At 44.3% G+C, this 19,635-nt stretch overlaps 1 protein-coding gene and 2 long non-coding RNA genes across 3 annotated transcripts in view; 2 read left to right on the top strand and 1 right to left on the bottom strand.

Annotated features, from left to right (window-relative positions):
* Positions 1-19,635, bottom strand: part of LOC135392954 (uncharacterized) — a 262,911-nt gene that overhangs the window by 50,749 nt on the left and 192,527 nt on the right. The window lies entirely within an intron of this gene.
* On the top strand, positions 10,898-11,758 carry LOC135392953 (uncharacterized). Its single transcript, XR_010422329.1, has 3 exons — positions 10,898-11,026; positions 11,305-11,352; positions 11,735-11,758. It is a non-coding gene; the product is annotated as an uncharacterized LOC135392953 (long non-coding RNA).
* LOC135392952 (uncharacterized) lies at positions 12,121-14,098 on the top strand. Its single transcript, XR_010422328.1, has 3 exons — positions 12,121-12,180; positions 12,604-12,660; positions 13,965-14,098. It is a non-coding gene; the product is annotated as an uncharacterized LOC135392952 (long non-coding RNA).

Raw genomic sequence — 19,635 nt, 5'->3', positions numbered from 1 at the left:
CGCGCGCTAGAAATAAATGAATTTCATAATTGGGAATTGTCAGCCACGTTCTTTCATAGAGCGTAATAACTGGAGAATATTCGTGGAGGTGTTTAGTGCCCCTTTTACGCAGTAAATGCTACGCCCAGAACCTCGCGGACTTCTCCAACGGGAGAGCCCCTCAACAGTGTCGTAGCCACGGGGGGGGGGGGGGGGGCTAGGGGGGGCTCGAGCCTCCCGTACCTGCCACGACGCGACCCACGCAAATAGTGCACATCCGAGGAGAAAATAATATATGGGGAGGGACCAGTGTGACGATCGCGAGTTCTTGCAGTTCATGGCGGCTATCTAAGCAGCACTCGTGAATGATTTTCAAAGTACGCATTTTGCGGTGTGGACAAGTATATGTGTGTTGTCGCACCCAGGATCAGTGGGGGAGAGTTTTCGTATCGAGACCCCCTGCCTTGGAGGTCTGGCTACGCCACTGCCCCTCAATTTCTCAGCTCTCATCGTTCGTTGTTCGCTTTCTGTCGGTTCGTTGACGTATTCTGCGCAGTATTCAAGGATATCTGCAGTATTCCAAGGAACACTACTATGGTGGCCCAGCAAACCATTAATATCCCTGGGACATCCTTGTATGGTCACGAACGTCCTGAATATCCGGACATTCATAAGATATGCGCAAGATATCTCACAGCGACATTTCCGTTTCAATTTCACACACTAAACAACAGATGTCCCAGGTGCGTCTACAGAACATTGCGCTCTGGATATTTGAATGCCCATGTATAAGCAGTTTGCAGATCCCGTGGACGCTTGTAAAATATCCAAGAGGCCAGGATGTGAGCACTCATTGAATGTACGTCTCTGAGACGTCACCACAATGTCGTCTAGATACATACGGATGCGTTAGACGTTTATGACATCTTGTTCTGTCAATTTTGTAGCAATGTTTCGATAGTACTGGAAGCGAGCAAAGTGTTAGCGTGAGATATAACGATAACCTGAATTCAAAACACAGCGTAGTGTTTGACAGCAAAGGAAGTCAGGAATGTTGTTCGGTATACCTTGACTCGCCTCACTATACTAACCGAACGTGGGCCCAAAAATTTGTATTTCAGTATATGCTCCACACAGTTTCCTAATACGCTCCGTAAGCGCGCGGGGTCACCGCGCATGACGTAAGAGTAACGTTTCAAGAACTCCTTTGATTGGCTGGAGGAGACAACAACAATGTGTTCGCTCCAAAAAGGTAAACACAACAGCGCCCAGCCCAAGCGGAGCGGTAGAACAGCGAATACGGCTCTGACATCGACATCAGAAGTGTCGTTTTTCTTCGTAATGATCTTGGCTGTTTGAACAAACGTGAAAATATGTTGAACGTTGGAAACGTTCAACTTAAGTTTGACTTCCTGGACGTCTGTATTAGTTCGAATGCGCGTGCATTATTCAGAGATCGTTCATCAAGCGCGACGGTGGCGCTGTCAACCTATGGACGGATCCAGGGTGCTTTGTCTAAATGCCCCAATGGAAAATGTCCTCACATGGGACCCTACATACTTGTATGCTCTCATCAAGGACGTGTCACTGAAACAGTAGATACGCCGCCCCAAGTGGTCAAATGGATGTAACCTATTTTGACGTCTCGAAAGCATTTCACTTAATGAACCACGATCTGCTCCTTCGCAAGCTTAGTTCGTATGGTGTTTCTGACTCTCTTGTAGGGTTCTTTGCTTCTTACTTACGGCATGGCTTATACTCCGCTTGTGTGGCCGGATCCACTCTGATACCTATGTTTCTACGTCTGGTGTACCCCAGGGGTCAAATCTCAGGTCTCTACTGTTTAATATTTTATTAATGATCTTGTATCCTGTGTTAAACATTCGATCATGCTGCAGTATGCCGATTACTTCAATATGATGAAAAGCATAACATCGCCTTCCGATTGCTTACTGCTTCAGGAGGATGTTTACAGTGTTATTTTTTGGTGTACTTCTAATTTCCTCAAAATCAACACGTCAAAAACTAAAGTTTTCTCTTTAAAAGCGATAAAAACCCCGTGCCCAATTTTTAACAGTTAATATAGTTATCTCATTCACGCGCAAGTCTCAAGTAACCCGATTTCAGTACTTTCCTGATGGCCAAATAGCCCGAGTCGACATCATTCGTGATATCGGTGTTGTCTTTGATGCGAAGCTTCATTTTCATGAGCATGTGAGAGCAATTCGTTCTGTTGCTGTGCGTATCCTTGGTTTGCTCACTTACAGCTGTAAAATGTTTTCTTCTCACACGGTATTTCTTACTCTCTATAAAGCTTGCGTCCTTCCCCGACTTGAATATGCGTCACTAGTATGGAATGCTTTATATGCCACCGATATTAAACGTCTTGAAGCTGTGCAAAAGAGGGCACTTCAGATTATTCATTCGCGTTTCTTGCAGAATGTCCCCGCATATTTATCTGATGGACAAGCTTTCAAATTACCTGCACTTGCTTCCTCTTGTTAACCGCAGTCACATTCATGACATGATTCTCGTTTCCTCTTAGTCCGCCTAAATGTTTGTCTCCCACGTGCTACTCTGCGGAACCCCCCCAACGTTCTATGTCAACCACTGCAGTCCCAATGATCCTCTTACCCGGTGCCAAATTCTGCTTATCTCGCTTCCTTCATCTCTTGATATTTTTTCATCATCATGTACATCATTTAGGCACAATATCTTTCCTCATTTTTCGGAACTTCAATTTCTTTGATTTTTTTCTGATAATTTCCCTTTTGTTGCCGTGGGATTGTATGTGTTTCTCACGTTACAATGCCCGTGTGCTCTTTTCTTGTTTTCATTCCAAGTCATGTACATTTTTTTCATGTACAGTTTTTTATTCCATAGATCGTGTCTTGTTGTTAGTGCATATTGTCTGTATTCGCATATTGTATTATTGTATTTATATGTATATTGTGTCTGTTCGTAGTGCACTGTATTGTATTTGAGTGCGCCAACATTAGGGTCGTCATGACCGTTCTTGGGCACCAATAAAACATTACTATTATTATTACTTTGAAGATACAACTCTCTCCGTAACCCGGAAGTCAGGAGAGATATTCTCCATTGTCGCCGCCGTGCGTTATGTACATAATGCTTCAGTGACTGAGATAGTCGAGACATACATGTCCCTCTTGGGAAGGGGGTAACCTATAGCGCCTTCGGTTTGGGTAGTATAGGGGCACGCTGGAGGTCCTGAATGGTATGCGGGTAAGCTATCCAGACCCCTATCAGACAGGACAGGTCGGCGCAGAACTGTGACTTCAAAGTATATAGAAAGTAATGAGCTACTTTTAAAATCCCTGAAGATCGTGCCTCGACACTGCGGCGTCAAAGTATCGACTACAAACAACTTTGGTATCTGTAGCTTGCCAGTGGCGACGGATGGTCGCCATCTCCCACAGTCGGCGTTCCCTTTTCTCTTTTGGAACACGGAAGACCGATACTCCATTCAAGTGTCAGGTATTTATCACAACACGTATAATTCATTTCGTCGCTTAAAAACGACGTAAAGCACGAGAAACCCACAGCGTGGAACCGACCGATCCAGCTTGTTTACCTTTTTCGCTGCTCGCACGTGCTGCAATGGGCTTCTCCACGAATAGGAGCACGCCACATCACCGCGCACGTCACTCCATTCTCTCCCCCTCCTCTTGTTCCTAGAAACTCACTTACAAAGCGTACAGAGGCCACTGTGGGATTCCAAGGGATCTCCTCCTCCGCCACAGTGTCCAAGCGAGGCGGCTTGGGGGCAATGGGATTGCCGCATGCAATGGGTTTTATACTGCAGCGAACCTAGCAATAATATAGTGTGAAAAATAATGCACCTTGACATATCTCATAATAAGTGAATATACACACTAATATGCTAGGGTGCTAACATATCCAGCACATATCGAAATATCCGTGAAATTCGTTAAATAGACCACCAGGAGACCAAACAAAAGGGTGAAAGTGCTACTGTTGTGGATACCCACAGGATAATACTTGGATCCACACGGAACTCGTGGATATCCAGATACCCATGGCGATATATTTTCTGGACATTTGTGGGACATTGGTGGTTTGCTGGGGGTTCTTTGATGTTTCGGAAAAAGGAAAGGCACGTTTAAAGGGTACAGTAAGAGGAGGGGAGGGGGGATTCTGCTGTGACAGCTACCGTCACTTGTTCTTGTGAGTTATGTTTCGAGATGAAATTCCAGATTCCGGTTTCAGTCACGGCATGTTGTCACTTAATTCGGAAATGTCGACCCACTCAAATGGTGCAAAAAATACTAGTTTTACAAAATATGTCACATCCAGCGCTTGAATCTCTACAAAAAAAAAGAAAAAGAAAAAATATATTCCAACATCCACCTTCAGACGTGCATCTAATACCCTTAGGACTGCCATGTGTTGTTGGGACATAGATCACCATGTCCGTTTCTGGATACCCTGTGGATATCATTTCCGCGCTTTATTTTCTTCATCCACGCTGGATATCAGAGGGATCACTATCAGACAGACGAATCCGACCATGGAGATGAAGACATTAATCGTACATCCACGGATGTTCGGTGTTGTTGGGGTGGCGGTCGCCAAAACCAATGATCTTCATAGTGTGCTCATGCGTGATAGGCGAAGCCTGTTCGCCGCAGTGCAGACGTCAAGACAAGCCAGCAACTTGCGTAGTTTTCAAGATCACCTGATTATCAACTTGCGCTTGTGCTCGACTGAGTTATGTGTTCTAGTTTGTAGGTATTCATTTACCTTGCTTCTACAACTGTGCCGTGTGTGGCACGCAAGAAAATGTCCATGACCATGCGGCATCAGCAGGTATAATTGACTCGCGAGAAGACGCTTTGTAAGCTGCATCCTGCATCTCAGGAGTAACTTGCAGCGTAATCTTTTGCTGTGCATCACACCCCGGGGTAGACCGCGACGACGGACGTGTTAGTTATTTTGTAACAAGAAGTGCACAATAATATGCCCCGTGCGTTATGAAGACAGTATGTCGCGCCTTCCCATGCGTTTGTAGAGGAGGATTGTCTTGCTCCGCACGAGGCCTGACCGGCGATGATGGAATGTCCCAGCGAGCAGCGAGTCTCCCCACTACGGTGACGTCCGGTGGCGGACGTGATGGACGCATAATCCGGGATAAGATGCGTAGTTTTGGCTTGATTTCGTTCCTCTACGTCATGTCACGTGTGCGCCACGGCAGAGGGCTAGTAATGATGTTCGGCAACGATGGGGACGATGGGGCGATGGGGATGTTCTGCTGCTCGCTGGGAGGTCGGTGGTCCGAGGGCGGAAGCTGAGCCATCACGGGGTGCTGCTGTAACGGGCCTCGGTTGTCAACGTGGCTGGGAGCTTCTGCTCAGGTCGGGTCATCTTCGGTCTCATAGGTCTGTCGGCAGGTCGAGGCTCGGGTGTCGATAGCCATGGCAGCACCAGTTCCGTCGGGGCGAGCTAGCACCTCCACCAAAACGTTACGAACAGCACAGCGTCATGATGACAACGGTTTAAGACGGACTCACTTCTTAAGAAAGTATATGGGAAACTTTTGTACGTAGGGATCTCGTAAAACACGCTAAAGTTCTACACTAAACAGTACGGGCGTGTTCCTCTCGAGTTTATCTAGGGAATGACATATTGTTGAAGGCCTGAAGCAAACCACCGAATTTTAGTGAATTAAAGTTTGTCAGATTTTCAATACATGACAGTCTATGGGAGATGCAACAAAATCGCTTCTCACGGCACCCACGACTGCGATACATGGGCCAAAATCTGTTATTCCCTAGAGTAGCAGTCTAGGAACCGGTTTCAGTCAACAAATTCGATAAACTTACAGTAGTTTTCCAGATCCTTACGCATACAAATAGTGGTTTTGCCGTCTACTACCATTCTCTGCACTTTGGCGCCATCCCGTGGTTTCTCTCGATAGGAACGCGCCACTGATCTCTATCTATAAAGGCTGGATGGCCCATGGGAGAGGGGCTCCTGGGAGAGAGGCGTGCATTCGGGCCGCCATGTTGGGAGGCCCTAAAGCGCAGTGTGCGCCCATAGAAAACAATGGGAGGCAACGGAGATTGTGAGTATTTATAGCGCTGCAGGCGTTGATCGTTGCTTGTCATCACACAATTTTGTAAGGTGCCAGTATACTGATGTATCCTAACAGTGTTTCACAGGTGTCCTGCCGTTCGATTCTTAATTACGTTATGTTTTGCATTCCGAAACTAGACCGTCACAGCAGTGGAGCGCTGGGGATTGTACTACAGTACGTTTCCCAGCCAATATTTCAACAAGAAACGATGTGAGGTTAACAACCACCATGTATGTAATATCCCGTGCTGCGTTCTGGACAAAAATTGTTCCATAAAGAACGGTCCGGGAAAGGATATACTCGCATGGCAGAAAGAGATCGTTCTGTAGAATCACAGCCGTTGTTTTAGCCGTGTATCGGTTTCGTATGATTTATATCAAGCACCGCCGCAGAAAGTGTCTTTTAGTGAACGACTGCGGTGCTTTGCCTCGCAAATATGGACACACCGAAGCAGCCCAAATACGTTGTGAGCGTGATCTAATTGCTTCACGCAATTAGAACACGCTCGTTAGGACAGTTAATCAGGTAGTGATGTAAGCTTAATCAATTAAGTTACTTAAAAGTCGTAACACCGCCTTGAGACGCAAGATTTACCTCTTTTTGAAGTACAGCCCTTCTATGTTTGTTTGTTTCTTCATTCATTTGTTCTGATTATTTGCAGGCGCGGTTGTGCCAAACTGAATGTCCTTCTCGAGTACTCACATGCTTTTGCTGAATACAACTGCAGCGTGAGCAAAGCTGCTTAGGAACGGGGGCCTGCTATCCAGTGCTGACTTTGTCATGCTTGTTATGTGGAGCACGTTCGAAAAAATGCAGCTGCACATCTGAAACTCCAATGAGTATCATCGTCATCTAAAAGAGAGCGTCGTAGCACCGTTGTGAGACCAGACACGCTTTCTGAATATCTTCTATGGCACCTTCCGCAGTTTGCACAATTTTGTTCAGCATCGAAGTCTCTCATAGGAACCACTTTGCATTAACTGTGACTCCCATCTTACATTTTGATGTGCAAGGGCCTTCTTGCACAACACACGTATGGTCTGCAACAGGATAATTGCAGCAGGACGATTTGGAGCTTGAAACAGTTGTGATTTTGTCATTTTGGCCCTCGTGTACCCCGTCTGTGAAACGTAAACAAAAAAAATCTAACACGATATGCTTTTGTAAAGAAGGTCACTGATGATGAGTAAAGAGAATATACGAGTTCAAGTTTATTCAATATTTTATATCATTCATTATATTATTCAACATTTTATGTCAAGTTTATACAACATCAAGTTTATTCAAGTTCAAGATTTATTTCTTGCACTTATGCGTTATACAATGAACGTGCAGGGAGGTCACAAAAGACTACATTTATTGTTTTATGACCTTGCTACAATGACAATATATATTTTAGGAATGACAATGGACAGGTACTCTCTCTAAATTTGTAGCACTCAATTTTAGGTTAGAATGAGCAATGAATAGCAACTTCCCTCCTGGTATTTTCTTATATATGATGAAATTTGAATTTAATGTGATCAAATATGTGTTAATATAATAATATATATAAGAATAAAATATGTGATAAATGAATGTGATCAACAGTAGATGTAAACAACACCAGTAGCAAGAGAAGTGCATTCTCAAGAAATAATTTTCTTCTTATAGCATATATGTGCATGCCTATTAACTGAAACAATTATCACGGTTCTCACGGTTTTAATTTCTGAGAGTGTACTGTAGAGACGGCTTAGATCTACAACAGTTAATACAAGGTATTATATACTGTGAATCAGTGTTGCCAGGTCACTTGGGCGGAAATTCAGGAGGTCGGCATCAGTAGAATTCAGTAGATGTACTAAAAACAAGGGCGAAACGTTCCACAGCGACCTAACTAGTGGGCCATATGATAAATAAACACGAACTATCCCGATATAGAGGCGACAGAATAAGCATAATGTAATTGTTACTTGGTGTAAGTAAGACGTGCTTGCTGGTCATTCGATTACGTACTCTCGCTCATAAAAGCGCTCATGCTATCTACAACTATGTACTATGTATGTACTATGTAACAACGTACTCTCACTCATACTATGTACAATCAGTTTCTACTAACTCACAGTGAAGTAATAGAGGCTCTTGTCTCCCATCAGTCGCTCCGTGTGCAGCAGTCCTGTGATAGTGCCTCTCGAAAGCTGTTCCGTTTTCATGAGGTTGACCTGATAAAATATTCGTTCCATGCACGCACTCAAATGCGACAAGCAGGGGAGGGGGGGGGGGGTTCTACAACGAAACTTCCTAACGACTGAAACATAAGCCCGTCGGAACTTGTCTTCATGTTTGCTATGTTACCGGGTGTCCTGTGGAATATGAATACTTCTTCCATGTATTTGCTATAGACTGTTTTACCTGCAGATGCCACATAACGCGTAGACCCCTTACTATGTCAAAACGACATGATTTTCTCGCTCGTATGCGGACTTCGATGCAACCAGACAGTGTCAGCAAACGTGAATTGGAGTTCGCTGTGGAAACCCACGCTTCAGGCAAAAAAATCAGTAGATTTAAGCGCGTTTTGATCTTTTTTCAGTATTTCAGCAGACAGACTCGAAGTCCAGTAGATCTACTGAAATTTCAGTAGACCTGGCAACACTGCTGTGAATACATTTAAAAATCCCATGTGACACATACTTTCTGGAGGTGCTGTGGTAATCAAAGTTTGTGGGCATTACGCAGGTTCTGCACCCATTTCTTGAGTATGTCGAGGCAGCTGTGAAGTAACCTGCATTGATGATGATTATTCCAATTTTTATGGTGCATCGACAACAAAGGAAATAATACATCAGAACATAGGTTTGGGTGCAACCAGTTAAAAATGAATATGTTGTTTAATAAATGCATTGGACAAATGTTAAAACATCAGTTTAAAACATGGTTTACAATCCCTGTATCTTCTAAAAATTAAAAAGATGAAAAACTATTCTAAAAAGAATATGGGGAACTCTTCTAAAAAGAATTATAATCTCTGATTATTATATTGCTGGGTGAAGGAGCCTAAAGTGTAAGGTGTGTTTCTGATGTGAACATGTAAGAAAATATGCAAAACAGAGAGGCTAACCACAGGTTGTTCCTTCACAGGCTTCCTTCCTACAGGCCACTGAGGTTGTTCCTTCCTGTAAAGTAGAAACCAGTGGATGAGGAACGTGATACTTACCTGTACACCCAGCCGTATCACACTACACAGATTATTCACTGGGTAGCCCTCATGACGAAACCTGTATTGAGAGACCACTTTTGCCTTAAAAACTGCTTCAAATAGCACGACACGCTACAAATTATTACTATCGTAACAAGCTGACGATACAGTTCAGACAAAGGCGTTATTCAAGTCGCGCCAGACCACCGTTACGTAGGATTCGTTGTCACAAATCAAACTAAGGCACAAAACAATACCAATACATGAAAAAAGGTGACAATCGTGGTCTCATTATGACGTAATACCGAACTTGTGCGCGATGGTAATTCAAAGAAATGAATGTGGCACTTGCTTCCACAGAGGACACCGTGTACCATGCTAGCAATGTATGCAAAAAAGCGCTCGAGTGCTCGCACATATATTGATGACAACACTACCTGTGTAGTGTAACGTGTTCTTTCAAGCATATTATGCACTCAAACTGTATTTGCTGCCGGGTAAAATGCAAGTGTGCTCGATTGAACGTCGGAAGAGCGATCAAGCAACCTGCATCCAGTGCTCGTTTTTGACAAAAAAACACTTCATAATGGTCAACTAAATATACAGAATGAACGACTATTTATTCCTCGATAAAGAGTGACTCACCTGTATAAATTTAGGCCCTGTAACCTTGCCAGTACGGTTGGTACGACCGTAATTGCAAGAGGTTGCCATGATCGCTGCGGCGATTGTTGTGAGCACCGTAAGATGGCGGCCGGTTTCTTCACGCTCGCGCTCCCTATCCGCGATCCAGCCTTTTACAATCGAGATCAGTGGAACGCGCGCTCTTCCGGTTACCTTTTTCTTCGCCTTCTGTATCTTATTTCCCCGTCTCGGATGCGGAGACCCACAGGGGGGCCATATGTCCGCCATTTTTGTAACTACCCTCAAGCGGTCGCTTGTGGCAACGCCGCCATCTTGTCATGGACCTACGTCACGGAGCCATCATCCAATGATATGCCCCGCTGGTTTGTTTTCCTTATGTTTTGATCATTCCGCCTGTTCGCTCCCCCGTTTCGTCTGCTTCGCCGGCGGCGAGATTTTCCAAAGTCGGGATTAGGGTTCAGACGCGATTGTGTTTTGCTTTCATCAGTCTTCCGAATTTTTTATGGCGTATCCATAATCGAACATGGTACTTTGTTGTTATCCGGGTTGCAGTAACCGTTCCACGTTTGCTGGCAAAGCATCTGGCATAACATACCACCAGTAAGTACGCCACTTGGAATGTGCTTTCAGTTGTAGTTTCACTTCCCGACTACACTTCCTAGCTTCCCTCGAGAACCGTCTCTACGATTGTCGTGGGAACATGCGATCGGGAGACCAGACTTTGTGCCAACAAAACACAGCGTGGTCTGCTCGAAGCACTTCAGAAACGAAGACTTCGACAGAACTTCGCTAACACGGGTCCGTCTACGTGAAGGTGCTGTCCCCATTCCTTCGCTGCAGGTTCAGCAGGTAGGCATCGTAAACAAAATGCAATGGTGTAGTCAATTATCGGTGGCTGCATTGCCTCCAGTTGCTTGGGAAGGAGCCAGAAGTTGCTGGAGTGAGCGATCCCGAACCCAGCGCACAAGAGGCAAGCATTGATGACAGTATGTGTATTATAATAAACAGCACATCTTCTTATTATCTCATCACAGTTGCTTGAGGAACAGTCAAGCATGCCAGGAGTGAGCATGCCAGAACCCAGTGCACAAGAGGCAGGACATGTGAGCATATATATCATGTGAACAGTATATGCCTGCGACATGGTTGTCTCAATCTCAGTGTCATGCCCAAGCGGCTCCCCGTGAGACCTGGACGAACTTGTGTCGGGAAAGTAGTAGCAAAAAGTTAAACTAGGTCCCACTGCCAGTGTGTACTCCTTCATTCCCCATGGTGTTCACCAGGAACTGTAGAAAGGCTTCACAGTGGTAGAACCCAGATTTCGAACAACTGTGTCGCAGGCAGTATACATATGAGTATCACAGTTGTTTTCATATTACAGGTGCACGAGGTCGCGGATATGCCTTCTGTGCCTCCTTCACCTGCTTTGGTAAGTGCTAAAAATCTCCTGAAAACGTATTGCAGTGGTTCTGAAACGTACGTTATGGCATGGGCGACTATCTTTATGTGGAGTCGCTTCAATAAAACTTTTGATGAGTCTATGCCTGTAGAAACTGTCTTATTTTGAAGTACAGGGAGTCCAAATTGCTGTCCTTTACGCAAGTTGTTGAACGAGAGCGTGTCACGAAAAAAATATTTGAATCTGCTACCTGAGTTACAAACAGGTTCTATGTCAGGAGTATCACCCGTTTGTTACTCATGTAGCAGGAAAGTAGCATTCGTTTTTCTTTTATTGCTCTCTTTAAATATTTTTTCCTGACACTCGCTCGTTGAACACACTCGTATCTATATCCTTTTCCTCCCCTCTATAGGACATATCGGTGGGTGACGTACAAGAAGACATCAGTGGGGTGAGTTATTCACTTACCTCCGCATGCACATTGTCATGGTGCTGTTTAGCATCTCAACTTGGGAAGTTTTCCATTACAATATCCCTTCTCTTAATCTATAGGACAGCACTGGGTTTGACTGCACACATATTCTTATATGTGACGAACAAAATGACCCATTGGTAAGACATATCACCGACTACGCAATAAGTATTTATGCATGCAGTTCTTAGGGCCGTCATTTAACTTGTGGGTACGTGGGTTTTGACTGTTGGTTTAGGTGTCATAAATTTTGCATCTTGTTGCAGCAATAACGTCTTTTCAGCATAATGCTATCTTTTGTATTTTGCTTCTAGAGCTTCACTGATGACACAAGTTCAGTAGGGACACCTGGGCCATCCGTTCAGTCATCCAGGCTGTCGTCTGTAGTAAGTCTTATTGCACTTTTTGTAGTATCTAAATGCTGCATGCAAGGGAGGTTAACTGCTATAATTAAAGCAAGGAATAAAGAAACCTAAGGAGGGAGCGCACCACATTATCTTGGTTGGAGAAGGTGTGGTGGAAACGGAGGACAAAAAGTGGCGGAATTGATGTTACTCCACATGGGCAATGTAAATTAGAGGATGTAGTGTGGTGCCATTAGTGTTGGTCAAACAAAGGCCGGGGGGGAGAGGGAGCGAAGCACATGAGCAGCTAGCCAAGAGAGGAACTTTGTTCAACCAACAGCTATATGGCAGCCACTCTCTCCTTTGGCTTCTTTCCTCCATGAATTAGGGTATGCGGACTCTACAAAATTGAGCATCTTTATGATGCACTATTCATTTATGCTCCTATCTGTCTGACCTTTTCAGGGCACTTCCCCGCTTGCCTCCCTTACCAGCCCAAGCACCAGCAGAGGCGTGCTCGTGGTAAGGGTAATACTCATAAACATAACACTTGAATATGATATTATACATTATGTCGTGAACTGGCAGTACCTGATAGGAAACAGATGCAATATCTTTAGTTACAACTTGTGACACGGACGTCTGAAATCTCAGTTCCACGCTATGGCTATGTCCTGCAATTTCTGGTGGACACAGTGCTGGGAATGAAGTATAGTAAAGAGTAGAGATGGGACGAATCCAGAATCTTGCGAATCCGAATCCCAGGAAGTTTCTGCGAATCCATGAATCTTACGAATCTCGAATCTTTCAAATCCTTTTTTTAAAAAGAGTTTGAAAAGCCAAGAAAAAAAAAAGACTTCTACTGGAGAGTGCTTTGAAGCAGAATATGACACATTTGTTGAATGAAAAAAAAAAGTTCAGTTTCGGGTGAAAGTATACCCATATAGTATATCTAACGTATTGTTCATCGACTACGAAAAATTCATAAATTCTCGTGTCTGAATTATTTCCATAAAGCTAAAGCAACAATCAAAAGCAAAACCATATTACTTTTAAACTTGTAATGTAACAGTTCCAGCCTGAACTCTTTCAGTCCAGAGCAATGTAAACAAACAAACAAGAAAACACCCGTCGGTCAATGAGGCTTTCGGCGGACTCCGGAGGTGCCAATTTATAAAAGAATCAACCAAATGTGGTCAGTGGATTTGAAAGACTCGATTCGCCGTTTTGGGCACTGGGATTCGGATTCCCCAATCTCGAATCCCTGCCTACGATTCGTGGATTTGAGGATTCGCGGATTCGGCTGGCACATCCCTAGTAAAGAGTAATATTAGGACGCAGTCTACATGTTTACTACTACTTTCCTCATACTGTTCTGTTCTGAAGTTCTGGAGAGTCGCTAAGGCGTCATACAGAGATTTCATACAACTGTGTCCATAGCTGTTCATGCCTGCTGAACAGACTCACAGTTACATTTGCGGCTGACATATACATGTCACATCACGAGAAACTGGTCAGACCACTTCACGAAGAGAGTGATAAAAAGATTGAGTTGCAAACATGTGGTACATCAAGAGCAGCACTTGTTTGTGCCACAAAGGTATCCTCCAGTTTCTGTGTAGCACTCTTATTACGAAGCACTCTGGTCGGTTTTTCATGATGCACTTGTATAGTGTGTAACTATTGATACGAGTAACTATTGATATTTGTTTTGTTGGGTGGGGCAAATAATAATGCACTGTGCATAGTGCAGTTCGAGGTTAAATATTTTTGCATTAAGAAGTGCCCTCAAAGGAAAAAAATTAGATAAATACGTGTATTTGCAGACAGTTGGATGTCATGGGGAACTGTCCAGTTCATTCGGCATTTGTGCATGCTGATGATTCTTACTAACCCTCATACATGTTACAATGAATTGTACTCAGTCTGAGCCAATAAAAATGGATTCTATCGACCACAATGCCATGAGGTCCTTGTGATTTGCATGCCTGATACTTTGTCACCTGTTGCGGCTGCTACGATTCAAAGCCAAATCTCTTCTTTATTCGGTAAGTATACTCTATATACCAAAGGAAGTAAGTATTTTGTTTCACGTGCATGTTGACACTGAGAAAATATCTAAAGTTAGGTGCAATTGCTCATATGGCAACTTATTCTCCGTGCTCTATTCAAACTCCCTTCGCATGAAGTACCAGCACACTCTTCTCCCTATTTTGAGTCATGAGGGATTTTCTTTTAATTGTACTATTAAGCCAATATAAATGCATGTCACCAGAATCTGCAAAAGGTCGCAGTACCTGAAGTAGTACGCATGCTCCGTTTTGTGACTTGCCGGAATATCCAGTGGAGTCTATGCAATAAGGTACCTGCATATTGTCCTAGGAAAACTCAGCTGAGGACACACCTGTGAAAGCCTTCCTCAAAAAAGAAGTAAGACGAATTGGCAATCTGAACACCATCAGCAAAAAGCGGATCAAGGCATTGCAGCAAGCCCAACGCCGTATAAAGCAGAAGGTTGCTAAATTGCAGCACATCATATCAGATTTGACTTCCAAAAACATTTTGCTTGAAGAACATGCAGGCTGTCTTGAAAACATTGCTGGGGCGAACAAAGATCTGCTGATGCGACAAGTAGCGAAAAAGGGAGGAACCAGTTTGCCACATCAGTATAGCCCTGAGTTGCGTGCCTTTGCACTCACCCTTCATTTCTACTCACCGCGTGCCTACAACTACGTTCGTAAAACGTTTGACACATGCTTGCCCCATCCACGCACTATAAAAAAGTGGTACCAGTCGATTGATGGAGAAGCTGGATTTTCAAAGGAAGCACTGTCTGCATTGGAAATGAAGGCTGTCATTAACTCAAAGAAAGGAGTACAAACTGCGTGCAGCCTTATGGTTGACGAAATGGCCATTAGAAGACACATTGAGTGGGATGGGAGGAGGACGTACGGGTATGCAACTGCTGGGCCAAATTGTGAAGATTCCAGCGTAGTTGCCAAAGAAGCTTTCGTGATGCTGCTTGTTGCACTGAGTGAACAGTGGAAGTTACCCATTGGCTACTTTCTGGTTGATGGGATTACCGGAGAACAACGAAGTAACCTTGTACTCGAAGGGTTGTCGCTTTGTCACGACGCTGGCGTGACAGTTGTTTCCCTAACCTGTGATGGTGCTGCAGCCAACCTATCTATGCTTCAAAACCTTGGTTGCTCACTGCAGTACGACAGCTTACGCACAAGCTTTCCACACCCCAACACGGCGATGCCTATAAGTGTTTTTCTTGATGCGTGCCACATGTTGAAGTTGGTGAGGAACGCACTCTGCCACTTCAAGTCGTTTGTTGACGAAGATGGGCATGAAATATCGTGGAAGCACATTGAAGCCCTTCACTCAATCCAGCAGAAAGAGGGACTTCATGCAGCAAATAGACTACGAACAGCACATGTACATTTTCAACAACAGGTCATGAAGGTCAGCCTTGCTGCAGAGCTTCTCAGCACATCAGTTGCAGATGCCATAAGTGAGTGTCGAGACCTGGGTGTACCTGGATTTGAAAACACTAAAGGAACTGAGAGGTTCTTGAGGATAATTAACAACGTATTTGACGTCCTAAACTCTGTAAATGTTCACCAGAAATGTTGGAAGAAGCCGCTGTGTCCTGGAAATATTGAAGATGCCCGAATAATGTTCCAGATGGCTACATCCTACATACGTGCTCTTCGTAAAAGTGAATGTGGAAAATCTGGGCCACTTCTTGTGCAGACAAACCGAAAAACCGGATTCCTTGGCTTCCTTGTGTGCTGCAATAGTATCATTCAGCTCTACGACTTCCTTCTTTCCAAGTCCCTTGTCAAGCATCTTCCCACACACAGGGTCAGCCAAGACCATCTTGAACTCTTCTTTGGTTTGATAAGGTCACATGGTGGCTACAACAACAACCCAACCGCAAGGCAATTCGAAGCAGCCTACAAAAGGTTGATTGTTAATACCGAAGTAGAAGCCTCTGAAAAGGGGAACTGCCTTCCACTTGAAAACATCTCAGTACTTCATGTCAGCAGCGTGACACAACCTCGTTCAGAAGATGTCATAAATTGGACATCGAAAGGACGAAGCAACACAGCTGAAGGAATTCTCCAAGATGACCTTCCTGACCATGATTACTTCTCGGACCCAACGGAGCCAACCATTTTTGGGGACAGAATAATTGTTTTCATTGCGGGACATATAGCATGCCGCCTACAAGAATATTTGAATTGTGAAACCTGTATCTCCCAGCTAACTGTGCCCATGTCTTCCATCCACCATTCTCTCATGCAGCGAAAGGACAAGTACGGTGAATTTCGGTACCCATCTGACGATGTTATCACAATCTGTAGGAAAGCGGAAAAGCTGTTACGAAGGGCTCTCCTGCAAGAGGGCATATCGTCAAACACCCTTCTGCAAAGGGTACTCTTGCAGGTTATGGAGTCCACTTTGGACAGCAGTGTCTTTAGCCAAATACGGAGTGAGCACATGCTTGAACAGACATGCCTTGAAAATCACTTTTTTCACTTGATAAGGTCTGTTGCCCAGAGGTATTTAAGTATACGTATGCGTCATGCAGCCAAGACACGTACAGAGGAGCTGCATAAGCGTAGGTGTCGCCAGCTTTTTACAAAGCTCACCCAATTCAAAGGGCAGTAGGCAATACTTGCAGAAGGTGTATCATTCGATACATTTGGTACGTCATCATTGGGGTTTGTAAATAGTACCACGTTTTTGTATAGTTATATAGCTAAAGCTGTCAAATGCAACAAAATATTTTTTTATTCTGTATCATGTGAGCTACTTTTCTGTCCTCCTGAGCCTTGTAGGTGTTGTGTATGCCAATCATGCTGTGTAAATAGTGAAGTTCGGTTTAGTCAGGTTTAGTTGTGTCACTGTGCAAATAACACACTCGCAGTTCTGTGTTATGTTCATTTTATTCTACTGTTTACACCCTGTCTATTTTTTTTTAGAGGCCCTTGTTTGTTTATTTGCAGTTTAGACTGGTTTTGCACATTTTTCTGTATTCCAGCAGTCATCCTTGTCTAGATTTCGTTGCACCATTCAAAGGTGGAAACTGTGTCCTTATAGATGTTATTGATCATGTTACTGAAGTCTTCAATGAAAGAAATCGAAGAAGAAATCTGCATCCCCAAAGAGGACTTCGTTTGTCTTGCTTGGCGATGTGAACGTCTTATTTTATCCGAACAGTAAGGAAACATATGGCTGTCCTCCTGTACTTGATTTGCTTCCAGTATGATGTAAGCTAATTACGACAGTCCACTAGAGGCAAATGAAGTTATAAAATGACAGGCAGAGGCGGAAATCGCGTTGTTTACACCTGGCTTGATCGCCGACCATGGGCGCCGCCATGTTTCCAGGCCACGACAAGATGGCGTCGACCAGCACGCTATCTCTATGGGTCGAATGTATTGTAGGGCACCCCTGTGCGGAGACCGCTGGGACTCATACATACGGTTTGGGCTGTGCGCATGCGCCTCAGAGCCGTTGCTATCTCTATGCATTGCTTAGCATGTTTGCTCGCCTCGGAGACCGCTTGTAGGTGCATCGTTTCGCGACGATTTGGAAAGCTCGTTCTCTCGCATGGAGTCTTGAGTCTAAATTCTTACTGAGGTTTAGTTGAGGAAACTGGTTCAACCCGAATGCTTCGCTCGAATGTCGCACATCGGAAGCACGGGGAGCTGCTTTTTTCTTCGAAAATGAACACAAATATTCGGAAAAAGCTTATTGTTTAGCTATTTGTTCAAGCTTATTTGAGCTGTCACTGGTTGGAATGCTCACTTTGGGTGTACAAAGGGGAAGAGAAATATGCAAGTGATATACTGAGCAGAGCACAGTCACTTTTCACATTCAATACGTCCGCATGTAGGGGCGTCGGAACTTCTTCACGGCAGTGGGGCTCAAGCCCTATCTACAGGAGAGCGCATACGGTGCAAGGTTCTGTTGAAATGAGACAGTCGTTAGAAAAGCCAGACAGCAGAAGGTTTTCTCGACCTACACTTGTTTGTTCAAGCTCAGAACATGCATCATGGTTCCCTATTGAGAAGTGCGGCGAATACAGCAATGGCAGCCATCGATCCGTTTACTAGAAATGGCTCGTCCAAGCATAGGCGCCGAGCTTTCATGTTTTGGAGGGGGGGGGGGGGGATGCAGCGGGCTTCGGTCCAAGAGCGAACGGAAAATGTGTTGGCAGACAAGAGCACGGTTGCCTCGATAAGCTCCTGCATGTTATGAGTGCGTCTACAGTACCGTCTGGGCATCACCGGGCTTCCCTCTTGGAGGGCGACTCCCACTCCTTTACTCTTGCCGTGTGCGGCATTTCTAACTACTGCGCAGGCAAAATTTTCTTGGATACTATTTTCTAGTATTTTTGTTACGTGCTTTGAGTACACTCCTTCCAAAACTTGCACCGACCTGTGTCTTATTAACATGGGACAGAAAGAACAGATGTAGTTGTTGTAGGAAGAGTGTAGTAACTGTGCTATTTTTCTTTCATCGTCCCTAGAAAGACTACAGACTGTTGTATGTGAGTTGCGCAATTTTGATTAGATTTCTACACGGAAATCACGAGTGAAACGAAACTGAGAGATAGGGAACAATAATTCCTTCGCCGTGGTGAAGAATGTGTTCCTTCGCACTGCGGACCGTTCTATGAACTCGTCTGCAATGATATCAAGGTTTGGTCTGTGGGCGAGCCATGTGTGGTCGTGTAGAAGCGCCACATGGTTCAGTCGGGCTTGGGACGTTGTTTATCTCAAATATGTTTTGATGCGACGTAGACAGGACAATAGAATGTGGAAGAATCCTGCGAACCAGTAGGACACATAACAAAGAAAATGGCCTCAGTTTGGGAGCAGCCGATATGTGATTCTTCTGGGCACCCTTTTCATTGCATGCGACATATTTAAAAGGAAAAATCTGAAATGGGGTAGCCATATGTGCGCGAAAGCCATTCGGAGTCTGTGGATCTTAAGAAGGAAATTTCGCCATGACAACAAAATATATTAAATTAATAGCCATATAAAACCTTAGTTCAACATTGTTTATAGAGTATGCGTCTGCGGTATGGGATTTCTGCAGATGCACGCTATTCGAAAAAAAATAGAGAAAGTACAAAGATATGTTCCCCGGCTTATCTTGTATTTCTACACTCGTCGTATAGGTTTCGAAGGATTACTTCAGTTACGTGTATGCTGCAAGGACCAAATTTAGATTCATTTTCACATAGGTGCAAAATAAATTAACAAAAACTGGTCTTTCTCCTATACAATGGTCTGTTAAATGCAAACATTAACGATGCATTGCGAATGCAGAAGCGCACAAGGTTCAGTCACACACCGATCACAAGAAGGACGCCTTGAGCGTTATGCGTGTTGGGTCAAATTTTCGGAACTTTGTGTTTCCGTCTTCTTGTTCACCCTGTTGGAACGCCTGGAGGCAGTTTGGAGAGTA

The sequence above is a fragment of the Ornithodoros turicata genome, chromosome 4, assembly GCF_037126465.1.
Source record: "Ornithodoros turicata isolate Travis chromosome 4, ASM3712646v1, whole genome shotgun sequence".
In the NCBI taxonomy this organism is placed as follows: domain Eukaryota; kingdom Metazoa; phylum Arthropoda; class Arachnida; order Ixodida; family Argasidae; genus Ornithodoros; species Ornithodoros turicata.
The sequence above is the reverse complement of the archived record's forward strand: the minus strand, read 5'-3'. Positions and strand labels throughout refer to the sequence as shown.